The sequence below is a fragment of the Pleurodeles waltl genome, chromosome 4_2 (assembly GCF_031143425.1).
Source record: "Pleurodeles waltl isolate 20211129_DDA chromosome 4_2, aPleWal1.hap1.20221129, whole genome shotgun sequence".
In the NCBI taxonomy this organism is placed as follows: Eukaryota; Metazoa; Chordata; class Amphibia; order Caudata; family Salamandridae; genus Pleurodeles; species Pleurodeles waltl.
This window is the reverse complement of record NC_090443.1, coordinates 210,869,204-210,887,988: the sequence shown is the minus strand read 5'-3', so window position 1 is coordinate 210,887,988 and position 18,785 is coordinate 210,869,204.

Below are 18,785 nucleotides of genomic sequence, written 5' to 3'. Positions count from 1 at the left end.
GATAACTTTTTCTGTTCCTGTACACCTGCTCGCTTCCACTGGGGGGAACCAAGGCCACATGGGTCCCATCAATGGCACCAATGATGTTGGGGATATGTCCAAGGGCATAGAAATCACCCTTCACTGTAGCCAAATCGCCCACCTCAGGGAAAGCAATGTAGCTCCGCATGTATTTCATCAGGGCAGACAACACTCTGGACAAAACCTTAGAGAACATAGGCTGAGACATCCCTGATGATATGGCCACTGTTGTTTGGAATGATCCACTTGCCAAAAAATGGAGTACTGACAGAACCTGCACCAGAGGGGGAATCCCTGTGGGTTGGCGAATGGGGGACATCAGGTCTGGCTCCAGCTGGGCACACAGTTCCTGTATAGTGGCTCGCTCAAGTCTGTATGTCAGTATGACATGTCGTTCTTCCATTGTCGACAGGTCCACCAGCGGTCTGTACACGGGAACATTCCTCCATCTCCTCGCAAGTCCCAGTGGACGGTGCCTAGGAAGGACAACATGGAGCACAGAGTCAAGCAACCCACAGGTACGTAACCACAGCTTGCACAAAACACGATTCGCTATGCATTGAATGGCTTGTATGAGTGGAAATGCAAGGCCTAGGCCTGTGTGACGCAGTAGAAATTAAGCCATGTGGGCCCTTGAAATGGCGGCTGCCTGACCTGTGAAGTGTGACAATGGGATGTGAGGTCAATGCGCTGGCGTGGCACACCGTGGCGGTAGGCGGTCGAAGACCGCGGCGCAAAGCAGCATTGGTTAACATTGAACCCTATGGGTCTCAGGAGCCAATGACGATGTGCGCCGGCGGTCGCGGTACGCACCGCCGCGGGCGTGACCGCCTTTTTCTAACTGCTTAATCACTCGAGACCTGATCATCCACAGGAGAGGACCTATACTGCAAGTGCTGCTGTGACCTCGGTCTGGGAGATACAATGGCTGCTGCGACTGAGGAATTGGAAAAACTTGTGGATGGGGTCCTCCCCCAGTATGCGCTACTCTACGGTCCTCCAGACCAACAGGTAAGTACACAGGGAGCACGTAGTATGGGCTATGCCTGTGTTGAGTGGGGTGGGTGTAAGATGGTGGGGAGGGGTGCGAATGGGGAGTGCAACGCACGACAGATGAGAGCATGTGCCACATGGCAAGGTTGGGGAGGGGGGCCACTCACATCGACCATGCAGGAAAGTGATGATATTTCTTGTTCCATCCTGTCCATGTCACATAGGTCAGCGCCCATCAGAAGATCGACATTTGTCGTGCCATCGCCAAGGACGTCCGGGCCCTGGGGGTTCACAACAGACAGGACACCCACTGCCGCAAGAGGTGGGAGGACATCCGCCGCGGGAGCAGAAAGACCGCGGAGGCTCTGCTGGGGATGGCCTCCCAACCTAGGAGGGGAGCCACACGGCAATTGACCCCCCTGATGTCCCGGATCCTGGCGGTGGCCTACCCCGATTTGGATGGGCGCGTGAGGACATCACAGCAGACACAAGGGGGTGAGTATCAGCACATTCTGCTAGATTAGCGCACAGTGGAGGTGTCTGGGTGGGGGAGGAGGGCCGTGGCTATCTCTAGGCCAGGGCGGTTTCTGTAGGCTAGGCCCCTCCGTTAGGCATGGCCCTGTGCCCCCGCCCCCCACCTCTGTAGGGTGCTAAGTACAGATATCCATGGTTGGGCCTCACCTATGTGTGCATTTGTCGTCCATTGACTTGTAGGCCAAGTCACAATAATTGAGTAGTGTACCCCGAGTGGGCGGCGTAGTGCAGGGGGCTTCTGTGTCTGTCCTCTCTGCCAACGGTGCCGCCAATGCATGCACTCAACATGTCTTTCTTTCTCCCCCCCCCCTTTTTTTGGTTTTCGTGCTCATGTGTGCATTAGCATCATCAGGCGGAGGAGAAGTGGCATCGGCGCTCGAGGGAGCTGCATCTCACATGGCCCCGGAGGGCCATGCAACCGACTCAGAGTACACCATTGAGACGGAGGGCGAGGGGGGCTCCACAACGGGGACCCGTGGAGACGTCAGCGACACCGACACGTCCTCGGAAGGGAGCTCCCTTGTGGTGGCGGCACCACCCGTGCCCACCGCAACAACAGGTACAGCCGCCACCCAGCGCACCAGCCCCGCCCTCCCAGCAGCCCCTCAGCGTTCGCCCCGTGCCCGCTCGGCCAGGAAGCCGGGCATCTCCTTCGCCCCTGGCACCTTAGGTCCTGCCCCAGTTACCCTTGCTGCCCTCAGTGCGGAGATCATTGACCTCCTCCAGACGCTCATTGTTGGGCAGTCTACCCTTTTGAATGCTATCCAGGGGGTAGAAAGGGAGGTGCATCGGAGCAATGCATACCTGGAGGGCATTCATTCGGGTCAGGCTGCCCATCATCGATCGTTCAACACTCTGGCCTCAGCCCTGACGGCAGCAATTGTCCCTGTGTCTAGCCTCCCCCCTCCAACTTCCTCAACCCAGTCCCACTCCCCTGTTCCTCTGCCTATCCCAGACACACCTACAGACCAGCCTGCACACACCTCAACACCCAAGGGCAGCTCATCCAGACATAAGCACCACAGATCACACAAGCATTCACCCAAGCAACATCCACATGCAGACATGCCAACAGCCACTGCCTCCTCTGTGTCCCCCTCCTCCTCGTCTCCCTCCTCCCTCCCTGTGACGTCTCCTCTCACACCTGCATGCACACCACCATCAGCCAGTATGTCCATCACCACCACACCCACAAGAACAGTCCGCACACGTGCAGTCACCACCCCCACTGCCATTTACACGTCCCCTGTGTCCTCTCCCAGTGTGTCTGTCACCCCCTCTTCCAAACCACACAAACGCAGGCAGTCACCCACCCAACAGCCATCCACCTCACAACAGCCTCCGTCACAAGCACCTGCACCCAAAGACAGCACACTTGACTCTCCTACAACCACATCCTCTCCCTCCACTCCCATGCCCACTGCACCTACCCTTCCCATTGCTCCTAAAAAGTTGTTTCTCTCCAAAATTAACCTCTTTGCATCACCTGACCCACCCCCTCCATCTCGTAAGAGTCCAAACAGCACCTCAGCCACCACAAGCCCTGCACCTACTAGGACCATCGTTCAGGGCTATTGGAGTCCACCAGCTCCTAGGGCAGGAACATCGGCCAGCAGCAAGGGGACAGCCAGCCCACCCCCTGGGAAAAAAACCAAAAAAGGGAAGGGCCGGCGCGACAGGCCTGAGACGGCTGCCCCCAAGGACACCACCCTTGCACCGTCACCTGGCCCATCCACAAAGGGAGGCAAGGGCCCCAGAGATTCCGCCAAGGGGGGCAAGGGCAGCAGGGCAGACAAGTCCGGCAGAAGGCGAGCTGCCCAGGAGGGCCCCACCAGCCCCATTTGGGGTGTGACAGAGGACACCCAGGGGCCCAGGAGTCCTGCACAGGAGGGCCCCGCAAGCGATATTGGTTCTTATTGAGTCGGGATGAAACATTAAAGAAATTCATAGGCAAAAGACCAGAGGTGATTTATAGAAGAGGAAACACCCTCAATAATATTCTGTGTCCGAGTTATCTGACAGAGGAAACTACAAAGGATTGGCTTACGAAGCGAAATTTGGGCTTCTTTAAGTGTGGATCATGCGCAGTATGTAAATGGGCATGGCAACCAAAAAAATAAAAAAAAGGATTTGGAGGGCATTAGAGGAGAAAAAAAAAAAAGAAAAAAAAATACCCATAAGATCACATATTGATTGCAATACAAAATTTGTTATATATATGCTCATATGTGCTTGCGACAAAATATATATAGGCAGTACGATACGGCCTTTGAAAGTTAGAATATCGGAACACTGTAGGGCAATTAAACAAGGGGATGAACGGTATCCCATAGCATCTCATATGAAAACATGTACAGCACAGGATGTTCATAAAATGTTTAAATTCATAGGTTTTGATTATTGTGAAATAAACCCACGGGGGGGTAATAGGGAGTTAGAATTACGGAGAAGAGAATCGAAATGGATCATGAGACTGGGAGCAGTAGAATGTGGTTTGAACACAGATTATGAGTTGGAATATTTTTTAGGTGATAGATAGTTTAATTGAGAGCAGGGTCTAGGTTTCATTTAAAAAAATTGTGTAGATATATATGAGATTTGTCCTCTAGAATATAATACATTAATTTAATTATAGTACATTTGCTCTATAATAATCTAGTCCGTTTTAAAAGAGTAGTATATATTTATCTAGACATAATGTATTTATAGTATAAGAGTGGAACATAGTGAAATACATGAGACACAAGGTATATATTAGCTCTTATTATATGGAGTAAGATACATGCAATTAAATTTATAGGGAAGTTTGATAATATACTATTTCTGCATTTTACTTATTAGTTTTTTCAAAAAAATGGTGAAAGCGGCATATATATTACTGCTGGAGTAGATTGGAACATTATAGCTGCAGTTGACAACATCGGGGAAATGTTATTGTTATAACAGAAATATTGAAAAGAAGTCCGTCATTAGTTTCTACCATCCCGGAAACGGTGATGGGAATGTTTGAAGTCCGTCCTCCATTTCCATCTTAAGGAAAGACGTATAAATGGCTGGAGGTTACGGAGCCTCGGTTTCTAACACTGGAGCCGAACAGGACGGCAAAACAATAGCGTACTCGCTTACGTTAATATATTTATCAGGTAAGAATAGAATACTAGGACTATGAATATAACTTTTAGGTTATATTATGGGTGATTTTGGATTTAAGGACAAGGATTTATCAAATATTGCATTCTTCATATAATTTTATAGGGATACAAAGAAGATTATAATTAACGATTGGAGCTACTAAAAAGAAAATAAAGAAAATGTAGGCATACTGGGTGAGTGGTATATATATATACATTGCAGTAATGTATATTTTTTAGATTATACTTAAAAAGAAATGTTTGCTGAAGAGTTATAATATTTTACATGTGTTTAAAATAGGATATAAGAAACAAACAAATAAGCTATAAAGGATACTATGGTGTATAGATAACAATCAAGGTTACTCTGAAGGTATGATTACTTTAAATATAGCTTGAGAAACTTGGCTAAGTTTGGGGAGCATCCTCTATGAACACACTACAAAATAGGGTGACCTGTGCATGAGATGTACACTTCTGTCTGTCTTGTGATGTAAAGGATATGCATGCACACTTTGGATAACTAGTCACAGTTTTTCACACATGGTATTTTGATTTGTAAATGTGGAGTAGTAATGCTAAACCTGTTACAATCAAGTAATAGATATATACATATATTTCCACTGCCAAGCATGTAATTTTGCCACAATGCAACTAATCGAATAGTTTATGGAACATACAATATATGTAATGTATAACATTATGTGCACAATGTTATTATAGGAGGTCCTGACGAAATCCAGGGGTACTCCCCGGATGAAACACGTGTTGACAAAGGGACAAAGGAGGAAGTTGCTGGACTGAATGGTAACTTTGGAACAAATTACATAAGACAACACAATTTGACTAAGGGATAAAGGAGGAAGTTGCTGGACTAAATTGATGACTCCGAAATTAATCATATAGGAAACTCAATTTGGACTTGTAGATACTATTTTTGGACTGTGGAGATAATACAAATATTTTGGACTGATTTGTGTGGAACCTATATTGGAAGAAGATTTGATTGGAGATTGGACTGCAAAACAATTTGATTTTTGTTTCTGTATATATTAGATGTGCAATATGATCTGAATACATCATTGAAACTTGAATGGTTTTTGTGTTACTGTTACGTGTGCAAATATATCTATTTTTTAGGTCGGATGGCGACTGAGTGGGAATGATTGCCCAGATCTGGTTCCCTAGGAACACAAGAGAAGCACCGCTGAACAGGGCCCCGCCGAGAGAAGCACCGCTGAACAGGGCCCCGCCGAGAGAAGCACCGCTGAACAGGGCCCCGCCGTGAGAAGCACCGCTGAACAGGGCCCCGCCGTGAGAAGCACCGCTGAACAGGGCCCCGCCGTGAGAAGCACCGCTGAACAGGGCCCCACCAAGAGAAGCACCGCTGAACAGGGCGCCGCCGCGAGAAGCACCGCTGAACAGGGCCCCGCCAAGAGAAGCACCGCTGAGCAGGGCCCCGCCGTGAGAAGCACCGCTGAACAGGGCCCTTCCTGTCAAGCACCGCTCCGCTGGGCCCTTCATCTCAAGCACTGCTTCGCTGGGCCCTTCCTGTCAAGCACCGCTCCGCTGGGCCCTTCCTGTCAAGCACCGCTCCGCTGGGCCCCGCCGTCTCTGCACCGCTCCGCTGGGCCCTTCATGTCAAGCACCGCTCCGCTGGGCACTTCCTGTCAAGCACCGCTCCGCTGGGCCTTCCTGTCAAGCACCGCTCCGCTGGGCCTTCATCTCAAGCACCGCTCCGCTGGGCCCTTCATCTCAAGCACCGCTCCGCTGGGCCCTTCCTGTCAAGCACCGCTCTGCTGGGCCCTTCCTGTCAAGCACCGCTCCGCTGGGCCCCGCCGTCTCTGCACCGCTCCGCTGGGCCCTTCATCTCAAGCACTGCTCCCCTGGGCCCTTCCTGTCAAGCACCGCTCCGCTGGGCCTTCCTGTCAAGCACCGCTCCGCTGGGCCCTTCATCTCAAGCACTGGTCCGCTGGGCCCTTCATCTCAAGCACCGCTCCGCTGGGCCCTTCCTGTCAAGCACCGCTCCGCTGGGCCTTCCTGTCAAGCACCGCTCCGCTGGGTCCTTCATCTCAAGCACCGCTCCGCTGGGCCCTTCATCTCAAGCACCGCTCTGCTGGGCCCTTCATCTCAAGCACCGCTCCGCTGGGCCCTTCATCTCAAGCACCGCTCCGCTGGGCCCTTCCTGTCAAGCACCGCTCCGCTGGGCCCTTGCTGTCAAGCACCGCTCCGCTGGGCCCCGCCGTCTCTGCACCGCTCCGCTGGGCCCTTCCTGTCAAGCACCGCTCCGCTGGGCCCTTCATCTCAAGCACCGCTCCGCTGGGCCCTTCATCTCAAGCACCGCTCCACTGGGCCCTTCCTGTCAAGCACTGCTCCGCTGGGCCCTTCATCTCAAGCACCGCTCCGCTGGGCCCTTCATCTCAAGCACCGCTCCGCTGGGCCCTTCATCTCAAGCACCGCTCCGCTGGGCCCTTCATCTCAAGCACCGCAACGCTGGGCCCCGCCGTCTCTGCACCGCTCTGCTGGGCCCTTCCTGTCAAGCACCGCTCCGCTGGGCCTTCATCTCAAGCACCGCTCCGCTGGGCCCGCCGTCTCTGCACCGCTCCGCTGGGCCCTTCATCTCAAGCACCGCTCCGCTGGGCACTTCCTGTCAAGCACCGCTCCGCTGGGCCTTCCTGTCAAGCACCGCTCCGCTGGGCCTTCATCTCAAGCACCGCTCCGCTGGGCCCTTCATCTCAAGCACTGCTCCGCTGGGCCCTTCATCTCAAGCACCGCTCCGCTGGGCCCCGCCGTCTCTGCACCGCTGGCCCATTGGCAGGGCCGGATCTGTGTCGGGCAGGGCTTCACGAAGCACTCTGGGCACCATGCCTCCTCCACAACCAGTGGAGTCTGTAATCCACCAGATGGACTGTGGCTTTGCACTCCCCAGGATGGTACAGTGGGCAACCCACCCACTGTAGAGACTTGAGAGACTGTGGCTTTGCACTCCCCAGGATGGTACAGTGGGCAACCCACCCACTGTAGAGACTTGAGAGACTGTGGCTTTGCACTCCCCAGGATGGTACAGTGGGCATGGAGGCCCCTCGTGGATCTGGCGTCGTGGACTCATGTGGCTGAGGTGCCCCCCCTTCTCTTCCCCCTGAGGTGCCTGTGGTTTTATTATCTGATGCCCCAGCAGTGTTCTCTCCAATGGAATCGGGTCTCGTGTGTGGGCTTTGCCCATGTGTTAATGCACATTGTCTGCCGCCTGTCTGTTGGCGGTGACCGCCGCGCTGTTTGTTTGCCCCGCCGTGGCGGTCGGAGTGTTAAAGTGGCAGGCTGTGTTGGCGGTTCCCGCCAGGGTCAGAATTCCATTTTTTTTACCGCCTGCCTGTTGGCGGGTTGGCCGCCGCTTTAACACCGACCGCCAGGGTTGGAATGACCCCCTTAATTGCTTGAACATGCGATTTGACTACTTCTCCACCAGGCAACTCCCTGAACTGGCATTTGAGAATTAGTTTCTTGCTGAAAAGCTTCATTAAGGAAATTATCTTAATGAACACAACAGATGAGTTTTAGTAACTTTTTTCAAAACATAGGGCCTCATTCCGACCCTGGCGGTCATGGACCGCCAGGGCCGGGGACGGAGGAAGCACCGCCAACAGGCTGGCGGTGCTTCTTGGGCAATTCTGACCGCGGCGGTAAAGCCGCGGTCAGAAAAGGGCAACCGGCGGGAAACCCCTGCCCCAAAGAATCCTTCATTGGCGGCGCTGCTCGCAGCACCGCCATGGGGATTCCGACCCCCTTCCTGCCATCCTGGTCCTGGCGGTAAAAACCACCAGGAACAGGATGGCGGGAACGGGTGTCGTGGGGCCCCTGGGGGCCCCTGCAGTGCCCATGCCACTGGCCTGCGGTCGCCCAGTGGGAAAGTCAGAATGACCGCCGCGGTACGTCTTCTGGCGGTTCCCGCCAGGCGGCGGCGGAAGGGTCGGAATGACCCCCATAATTTCTTAAAACAACCAATACGGGATCTTCATTTATGACAGCCATGAAACCTGAAGTGCAATGTCTTGTGATGACTGAAGATTATTTGATTTATTGATTGATGCCGATTGTCCCTGCCTGACCCCAGCCCATAGAACAATGCTGCTGTCTCATTTCTCAGGTCAGCTTCTGGAAGTCTTAATTAAAATATGGCGAAAAACAAGCAAATGTCACCACCAGAAAAAACAGAATAAAGTTAGAACAAAACAATTGGAGTTATTTGACCTCAAATATTGCAAGTCATCAAGAAACATCAAAAGATCCCAACGACTAATTGAAACACTAGGCACGCTCATGCTAATCAAAAAGGGGGTGAGCCATCATCTCATAACTTGGGTGACAGTCACCACTACATGCAGGTAGTACTTTGATACCAGACTCCAATCAGAGGAAGTCAGTAAGAAAGGGGAAGAGGCACTGATGAGCAGGAAAGGTCACTTGTTCTCTACCAAAGGATACAGTAACACGTTTGGGGCGGAGCTCTAAGCAGACGAAGACCCTGTAGCAGTATGGTGCTACAACCAATCGATAAACTGTAAGTGAGAATGATTTTTCTGCAGCTGCATGGAGATGTAATGCAACCTGGAAAAAAAATGTGACACGGCCTTGTTACTGTTTTGCCTTTCAAGAATTATGAGAATGGGGGTCATTGGTCTCATGAGGCCTTAGGCCAAGCACCATCATTTGCAACTACCTCACTGTGTCAATGGTCTTCCTTTCAGGAGTAAGAAAACACCTCTCCACTCCCAGGCAATTGTCCCTGCTCTGGGAGCATTTGTCAGACGTCTTCCACACCTAATTCAGGCCAAGTGCAGTTACATTTCCCATATAGTTAATACAAATTCAACTTTACAATTAGCTAAGATTTGTATTTACTATCAAAAACTTGTCTTTAAATCAAGTCTGTTGTTGGTACAGACCAAAAGTTAAAACTTTAAGTGTAAGTGTACAATCAATACTTTGACTTTTCCTATGTGCTAAGTACAGCCTGGCCAGTGACAAGGTAGTATTGGTAGTTTTGGACCTAATCATGGTGGAACATTCCATTTCTAATGTCACATATGTCCCACTCTGCATATCATGCACTCTGTCTTCTGGGAAGCAATGTGTGCCAAGGAGTGATTTATTTAATATTTAAAATCAGGTTTGCCTACCTGCTGTATCATTAGAGTTAATCTTCACCTTTATATAACTGCTTTATTCAAACACAGCATCTCTTGTGTGAGATACCCGAGTATGTCAGACACAGCTTTCTTACATGGAAATTAAATACACGCCAACCTTTGGCAACTCCTTAATGGAAGATTTCATTAAAAAACTGTAGAAACCGATGCTTCCCTAACTTGCGTTGGAGTCAAGGACATTTAGGCTCTCATTATGAGTTTGGCAGTCTGAGTACCGCCACGGTGGAGGTGGCAGTCGCACTGCACAGGCCCGGCAGAGAAGACTGCCATAATATGAGCATGCCAATGTTCCCAGCGGGACACAACCAATAGACCGCCAGTACCACCAGTGAGGACGGACCTCTACGGCTGGAGGCAGGCATCTTTAGTCCGGCGGGGACCATGTTACCGCCAAGCATATTACGTGGTTACACACCACCAGGATATCTGGTGCAGTCGGACCTCCATTAAAACCCCGCGGAAACCACTAGTATAAAAGGAGACACTCACCTTCAGGAAAACAAACTTTTCAGGAGCCGCCATGGAACCTGAACTTGAAGTCTTCCCAATGCTCCTGATCGCCCTACGACTCCAGAACCAGCGACTAAGACAACAACCAAAAGTACACCCACCTAGTACACTGGAGGGAAAGACATTAATACACACTCACACAACACACACACATCCGGGATGGTGAGTGATGGCCACACATGCAAACTAACACCTATACCAACACACATACACACACCAACATAAACACACGCACATACAAACTACACACACCACGGTCAAAATACACTTGCGATCCACATACCACCCTGCACACACATCTCCGCCAATGTCTGAACCAAACATACACAGCACCACAGACACACACACAATGACATCACTACTGCAAACACACAAAGCCATTGGCAAGGAACAACACTGCACACCTCCACATGAAAACACATACTGACAGCAACATGTAACAACGACATAAAACCAACTCATACCAAAAACAATGCCACTCAACGTGTCAGATGTCACACCACGTCCACATATAACACATGACAAATCCATCACCACACAGACGCATGCACACACAACCACACAATGCCATACAACACCATCACAACACATCACACCGAGTAGAATGCACAAGGAAAAGCACACACGCAACACAATCACATACAAAAAACACACACAAACCAAATCGCAAAAATACAACACATCCATCACGCAGGAAAGGCAGGACAAGTATGTCTCCATCGAGACCAACAGGTGGTTGGCACATATATGTTATTAATAAAGATATAAAACTATCAAAAAAGTACAAATAGAGCCAACTGGCTAGTCCAAATAGTCCAAGTGCCACCAGGCACAGATGGCACTTTTGACTCCTGACTGCAAAGTGGCCTCTGTAGGAAGGTAGCCTCTTTCTAGCCTTGTTACCCCCACATTTGGCCTGTTTGTGAGTATATGTCAGGGTGTTTTTACTGTCTCACTGGGATCCTGCTAGCCAGGGCCCAGTGCTCATAGTGAAAACCCCATGTTATCAGTGTGTTTGATATGTGTCACTGGGATCCTGCTAGCCAGGACCCCAGTGCTCATAAGTTTGTGGCCTATATGTGTTCCCTGTGTGGTGCCTAACTGTATAACTGAGACTCTGCTAACCAGAACCTCAGTGTTTATGCTCTCTCTTTGCTTTAAAATTGTCACTGCAGGCTAGTGACCAATTTTACCAATTCTCATTGGCACACTGGAACACCCTTATAATTCCCTTGTATATGGTACTTAGGTACCCAGGGTATTGGGGTTCCAGGAGATCCCTACGGGCTGCAGCATTTCTTTTGCCACCCATAGGGAGCTCAGACAATTCTTGCACAGGACTGCCACTGCAGCCTGAGTGAAATAACGTCCATGTTATTTCACAGCCATTTTCACTGCACATAAGTAACTTGTAAGTCACCTATATGTCTAACCGTCACTTGGTGAAGGTTAGGTGCCAAGTTACTTAGTGTGTGGGCACCCTGGCACTAGCCAAGGTGCCCCCACATCGTTCAGGGCAAATTCCCCGGACTTTGTGAGTGCGGGGACACCATTACACACATGCACTGCACATAGGTCACTACCTATGTGTAGCGTCACAATGGTAACTCCGAACATGGCCATGTAACATGTCTAAGATCATGGAATTGTCACCCCAATATCATTCTGGTATTGGGGGGACAATTCCATTATCATCCGGGTCTCTAGCACAGAACCCGGGTACTGCCAAACTGCATTTCCGGGGTTTCCACTGCAGCTGCTGCTGCTCCCAACCCCTCAGACAGGATTCTGCCCTCCTGGGGTCTGGGCAGCCCCGGCCCAGGAAGGCAGAACAAAGGATTTCCTCTGAGAGAGGGTGTTACACCCTCTCCCTTTGGAAATAGGTGTGAAGGGCTGGGGAGGAGTAGCCTCCCCCAGCCTCTGGAAATGCTTTGATGGGCACAGATGGTGCCCATCTCAGCATAAGCCAGTCTACACCGGTTCAGGGATCCCCCAGCCCTGCTCTGGTGTGAAACTGGACAAAGGAAAGGGGAGTGACCACTCCCCTGACCAGTACCTCCCGTGGGAGGTGCCCAGAGCTCCTCCAGTGTGTCCCAGATCTCTGACATCTTGGATTCATAGGTGTTGGGGGCACACTGGACTGCTCTGAGTGGCCAGTGCCAGCAGGTGACGTCAGAGACCCCCTCTGATAGGTTCCTACCTCTCTTGGTAGCCAAACCTCCTTTCTTGGTAGCCAAACCTCCTTTTCTGGCTATTTAGGGTCTCTCCTCTGGGGTATTCTTCAGATAACGAATGCAAGAGCTTACCAGAGTTCCTCTGCACTTCTCTCTTTGACTTCTGCCAAGGATCGACCGATGACTGCTCCAGGACGCCTGCAAAACCACAGCAAAGTAGCAAGACGACTACCAGCAACATTGTAGCGCCTCATCCTGCCGGCTTTCTCAACTGTTTCCTGGTGGTGCATGCCCTTAGGGCTGTCTCCCTTCACCCTGCACTGGAAGCCAAGAAGAAATCTCCTGTGAATCGACGGAATCTTCCCCCTGCTAACGCAGGCACCAAAAAACTGCATCACCGGTCCTCTGGGTCCCCTCTCATCCTGACGAGCGTGGTCCCTGGAACACAGGAGCTGGATCCAAGTGACCCCAACAGTACAGTGATCCTTCAGTCCACGTTTGGTGGAGGTAAGTCCTTGCCTCCCCACACCAGACAGCAAACCTGTGTGCTGCGTGATTTGCAGCTGCTCCTGTTTTTGTGCACTTCTCCAAGGATTCCTTTGTGCACAGCCTAGCCTGGGTTCCCAGCACACCGTCCTGCAGTGCTCAACCCTCTGAATTGGACTCCGACGACGTGGGACCCTCCTTTTGTGACTCTGGTTTCATAAATCTTCTAAGTGCCTGCTCTAGTACTTCTGCGGGTGCTGCCTGCTTCTGCAGGGGCTCTCTGAGTTGCTGATCGCCCCCTCTGTCTCCTCCTCCAAGGGGCAATATCCTGGTCCTTCCTGGTCCCCAGCAGCACCCAAAAACCTCTACAGTGACCCTTGCAGCTAGCAAGGCTTGTTTGCAGTATTTCTGCGTGGAAACACTTCTGCAACATCCAGCTCACCGTGGGACATCTTCCATCCAAAGGAGAAGTTCCTAGCCCTTTTCGTTGTTGCATAATCTTTGGCTTCTTCCACCAGGAGGTAGCCCTTTTGCACCTTCATCTGGGGTTTCCTGGGCTCCTGCCCCCCCTGGACACTATCGCGACTCTTGGACTTGGTCCCCTTGCCTTGCAGGTCCTCACGCCCAGGAATCCGTCTTCAGTGTTTTGCTGGTGCTAGTGGTTCTTGCAGAATCCCACTATCACGATTATTGTGTCTTTCTGGGGTAGTAGGGTAACTTTACTCCTACTTTCTAGGGTCTTGGGGTGGGGTATTTTGGACACCCTTACTGTCTTCTCACAGTCCCAGCGACCCTCTACAAACTCCCATAGGTCTGGGGTCCATTCGTGATTCGCATTCCACTTTTGGAGTATATGGTTTGTGTTGCCCCTAGATCTATGTTTGCCTATTGCATCCTATTGTGATTCTACATTGTTTGCACTACTTTTCTTACTGTTACTTACCTGTTTTGGGTTTGTGTACATATAACTTGTGTATATTACTTACCTCCTAAGCAAGGTTATTCTCTGAGATACTTTTGGCATATAGTCACTAAAATAAATTACCTTTATGTTTAGTAACTCTGAGTATGGTGTTTCCGTATGATATTGTGCTATTTGATATAAGTGGTATAGTAGGAGCTTTGCATGTCTCCTAGTTCAGCCTAAGCTGCTTTGCCATAGCTACCTTCTATCAGCCTAAGCTTCTAGAAACACCTCTATTCTAATAATAAGGGATAACTGGACCTGGCACAGGGTGTAAGTACCAAAAGGTACCCACAATAAGCCAGGCCAGCCTCCTATAGCCTCCACATGGTAGGGGCATCAACGGGACAGGCAGGCACCTCAGGGGTGATGGGGTGGCGGTCGAGAAGGGGATTTGGGAGAAGGTCCTTGGGTTTGCCCTTGGGTTTGGAGAGGGGTTGGGCTTGGCTTTTGCCTTAGTTTGGGGCTCCTTAGGTTTGTCCTTGGGAGGCCAGAGCTTGGGTTTGGTAGGGGTGATTTTTTGGCAGGGGGAGGGGCATGTGAAACATCAGGGGGGCACGGGAGGACTGGGAGGTGGAAGGACTGAGGTTGGGGAGGGACACAGTGTGTTTTGGGGAATCACAGGGTGGGAGAGTGGTAGGGAAGGGGGAAAATTAATGTAGGAACCTTTTCTTAGGGACACAAGGCTGGTCATTGGAAAAGCATTTGGGAGTGGAGGGAGAGGGAGTGGTTGTGAGGTGTGTTCATGTAGGTGTCCTGGGTGCAGGTGTGTTGGTGGAAGGCATTTGTGTGCTGGGTGTCTGTTGGGTGTGTGACTGCGGTTGTGTAGGTGTGTTGGGAGGAGGGGGGAGCAGGTACAGGGAGATGTCATTGTGAATGGGTGACTGTCTATTGGGGTGGTGCCTTGAGGTAAGGTGGATGTGCTGCTTGTGGGGGTGCTGGTAGTTGTGGTGAGTGCGCATGTGGTGAATGTGGTGGATGTATGTGGGTCTGGAAGTGTGGTGACTGTGGGTATGATGGGACTTGTGGCTGGATCAGGGAGTGTTGGTCTTGTGCCAGCAGGTGTGAGTGGTGTAGTGTCTGTGAAACAGGGGGTGGTGTGGGGGTGAGTGTAGGGAGTGGATGTTGTTGTGTGTGCAGCTGAGTGTTGCCTGTGTGCATGCCAGTGTGGGTCTTGTGCTTGTGTTTGTCACTGCGAACCGTGTCTGTTGAGCTGGATGAATGGTGGTCTGACTGTGTGCTCTGGATGAGCGTAGGGAGAGAGGTATGGGAATAGGCAAAGGTAGCTGGAGGTGGACGGAAGAAAAAGGGACACTGGCTGCTATCTGCGAGGAGGTCAGAGCCTGAAAGGATCTCTGCAGGCCAGCCACGGCACCGTGAATGCCTTCCAGGAACACGTTGTAATGCTGTACCTGAGCTACCAGTGTCTAGATGGCATTCAGGATGGTTGTCTGACCCACAGAGATGGACCTCTGAAGGTCAGTAGCCTCCTCTCTGAGGGCAGCAAGTGTAGGAGGCTGGCCTGGCTTGTAGTGGGTACCAAGGGGTACTTACACTCTGTACCAGGTCCAGTTATCCCTTATTAGTGTAGAAGAGGTGTTTCTAGCAGCTTAGGCTGATAGAAGGTAGCTATAGCAGAGCAGCTTAGGCTGAACTAGGAGACATGCAAAGCTCCTACTATACCACTGGTGTCATATGCACAATATCATAAGAAAACACAATACACAGATATACTAAAAATAAAGGTACTTTATTTTTATGGCAATATGCCAAAAGTATCTCAGTGAGTACCCTCAGTAGGAGGATGCCAAATATACACAAGATATATGTATACAATACCAAAAATATGCATTAATAGCAAAAGGAAGTAATGCAAGCAATGTAAAGTTACAGTAGATTGCAATAGGAGCACATAGGTATAGGGGCAACACAAACCATATACTCCAAAAGTGGAATGCGAACCACGAATGGACCCCAAACCTATGTGAGCTTGTAGAGGGTCGCTGGGACTGTAAGAAAACAGTGAGGGTTAGAAAAATAGCCCACCCCACGACCCTGAAAAGTAGGTGTAAAGTGCACCTATAACCCCCAGAGAGTACCTGTGAAACAAGGGGACCAAGTCCAAGAGTCGTGACAATGTCGAGAGCGGGCAGATGCCCAGGTAATGCCAGCTGAGGGTTCAAAGAAGCTGCCACCGGATGGTAGAAGCTGTGGATTCTGCAAGAACGAAGAGGACTAGGAACTTCCCCTTTGGAGGATGGATGTCCCACGTCGTGAAGAAGCTTGCAGAGGTGTTCCCACGCAGAAATACCGCAAACAAGCCTTTCTAGCTGCAAGGGTCGCGGTTAGGGTTTTTGGATGCTGCTGTGGCCCAGGAGGGACCAGGATGTCGCCACTTGGATGAGGAGACAGAGGGGGCGCCCAGCAAGTCAGGGAGCCCTCACAGAAGCAGGCAGCACCCGCAGAAGTACCGGATCAGGCACTTTGAAGAGGAGTGAACCGGAGTCCACCCGAAGTCAGAAAAGGGAGTCCCACGACGCCAGAGGACAACTCAGAAGGTTGTGCACTGCAGGTTAGAGTGTCGGGGACCCAGGCTTGGCCGTGCACAAAGGAAATCCTGGAAGAGTACACAGGAGCCGGAGCAGCTGCAAATCATGCGGTACCCAGCAATGCAGTCTAGCGTGGGGAGGCAAGGACTTACCTCCACAAAACTTGCACTGAAGAGTCACTGGACTGTGGGAGTCACTTGGACAGAGTTGCTGAGTTCCAGGGACCACGCTCGTTGTGCTGAGAGGGGACCCAGAGGACCGGTGATGCAGTCTTTTGTTGCCTGCGGTTGCAGGGGGAAAATTCCGTTGACCCACAGGAGATTTCTTCAGAGCTCCTGGTGCAAGAAGGAGGCAGGCTACCCCCAGAGCATGCACCACCAAGAAACAGGCGAGAAAGCCAGCAGGATGAAGCGATACAAGGTTGCAGAAGTCGTCTTTGCTACTTTGTTGCGGTTTTGCAGGCGTCCTGAGCAGTCAGTGGTGGATCCTTTGGCAGAAGGTGAAGAGAGAAGTGCAGAGGAACTCTGGTGAGCTCTTGCATTCGGTATCTGAAGAATTCCCCAAAGCAGAGACCCTAAATACCCAGAAAAGGAGATTTGGCCACCTAGGAAGGAGGATAGGCTAGTAACACAGGTAAGAAGGAGTCTCTGATGTCACCTGCTGGCCCTGGCCACTCAGAGCAGTCCAGTGTGCGAGCACACCTCTGAATCCAAGATGACAGAGGTCTTGGGCACGCTGGAGGAGCTCTGGGCACCTCCCCTGGGAGGTGCAGGTCAGGGGAGTGGTCATTCCCCTTTCCTTTGTCCAGTTTCGCGCCAGAGCAGGGCTGGGGGATCCCTGAACCGGTGTAGACTGGCTTATGCAGTGATGGGCACCATCTGTGCCCATCAAAGCATTTCCAGAGGCTGGGGGAGGCTACTCCTCCCCAGCCCTGACACCTTTTTCCAAAGGGAGAGGGTGTAACACCCTCTCTCTGAGGAAGTTCTTTGTTCTGCCTTCCTGGGCCAGGCCTGGCTGGACCCCAGGAGGGCAGAAACCTGTCTGAGGGGTTGGCAGCAGCAGCCGCTGCAGTGAAACCCCGGGAAAGGCAGTTTGGCAGTACCAGCGTCTGTGCTAGAGACTCGGGGGATCATGGAATTGTCTCCCCAATGCCTGAATGGCATTGGGGTGACAATTCCATGATCTTAGACATGTTACATGGCCATGTTCGGAGTTACCATTGTGACGCTATACATAGGTGGTGACCTATGTATAGTGCACGTGTGTAATGGTGTCCCCGCACTCACAAAGTCCGGGGAATTTGCCCTGAACGATGTGGGGGCACCTTGGCTAGTGCCAGGGTGCCCACACACTAAGTAACTTAGCACCCAACCTTCACCAGGTGAAGGTTAGACATATAGGTGACTTATAAGTTACTTAAGTGCAGTGGTAAATGGCTGTGAAATAACGTGTATGTTATTTCACTCAGGCTGCACTGGCAGGCCTGTGTAAGAATTGTCAGAGCTCCCTATTAGTGGCAAAAGAAATGCTGCACCCCATAGAGATCTCCTGGAACCCCAATACCCTGGGTACCTCAGTACCATATACTAGGGAATTATGAGGGTGTTCCAGTATGCCAATGTGAATTGGTAAAATTGGTCACTAGCCTGTTAGTGACAATTTGTACAGCAGAGAGAGCATAACCACTGAGATTCTGGTTAGCAGAGCCTCAGTGAGACAGTTAGGCATCACACAGGGAACACATACATATAGGCCACAAACTTATGAGCACTGGGGTCCTGGCTAGCAGGGTCCCAGTGACACATAACAAACATACTGAAAACATAGGGTTTTCACTATAAGCACTGGGTCCTGGCTAGCAGGATCCCAGTGAGACAGTGAAAACTCCCTGACATATGCTCACAAACAGGCTAAAAGTGGGGGTAACAAGGCTAGAAAAAGGCTACTTTCTCACAACCCCTTCTTGTACTGACGAAGGAATCTTTGTACACACATAGCAATTTCTCGCATCCATTGTGTCAACATACTCATTCAACAAGCGATAGAAAACATTAGTAGATAGTTCCCTTTTCGAATTAGTTCCCTCATGCAAGTATTTTGTATCCTGCTCAAACTTCTACCACGGTGTTAGTGTAGCAGTTTCAGGAGTTGAAGCATTGTTATTCACTTTTTTATCCACCAATGGCATTCCCACAATCACACTTATTATTATCACT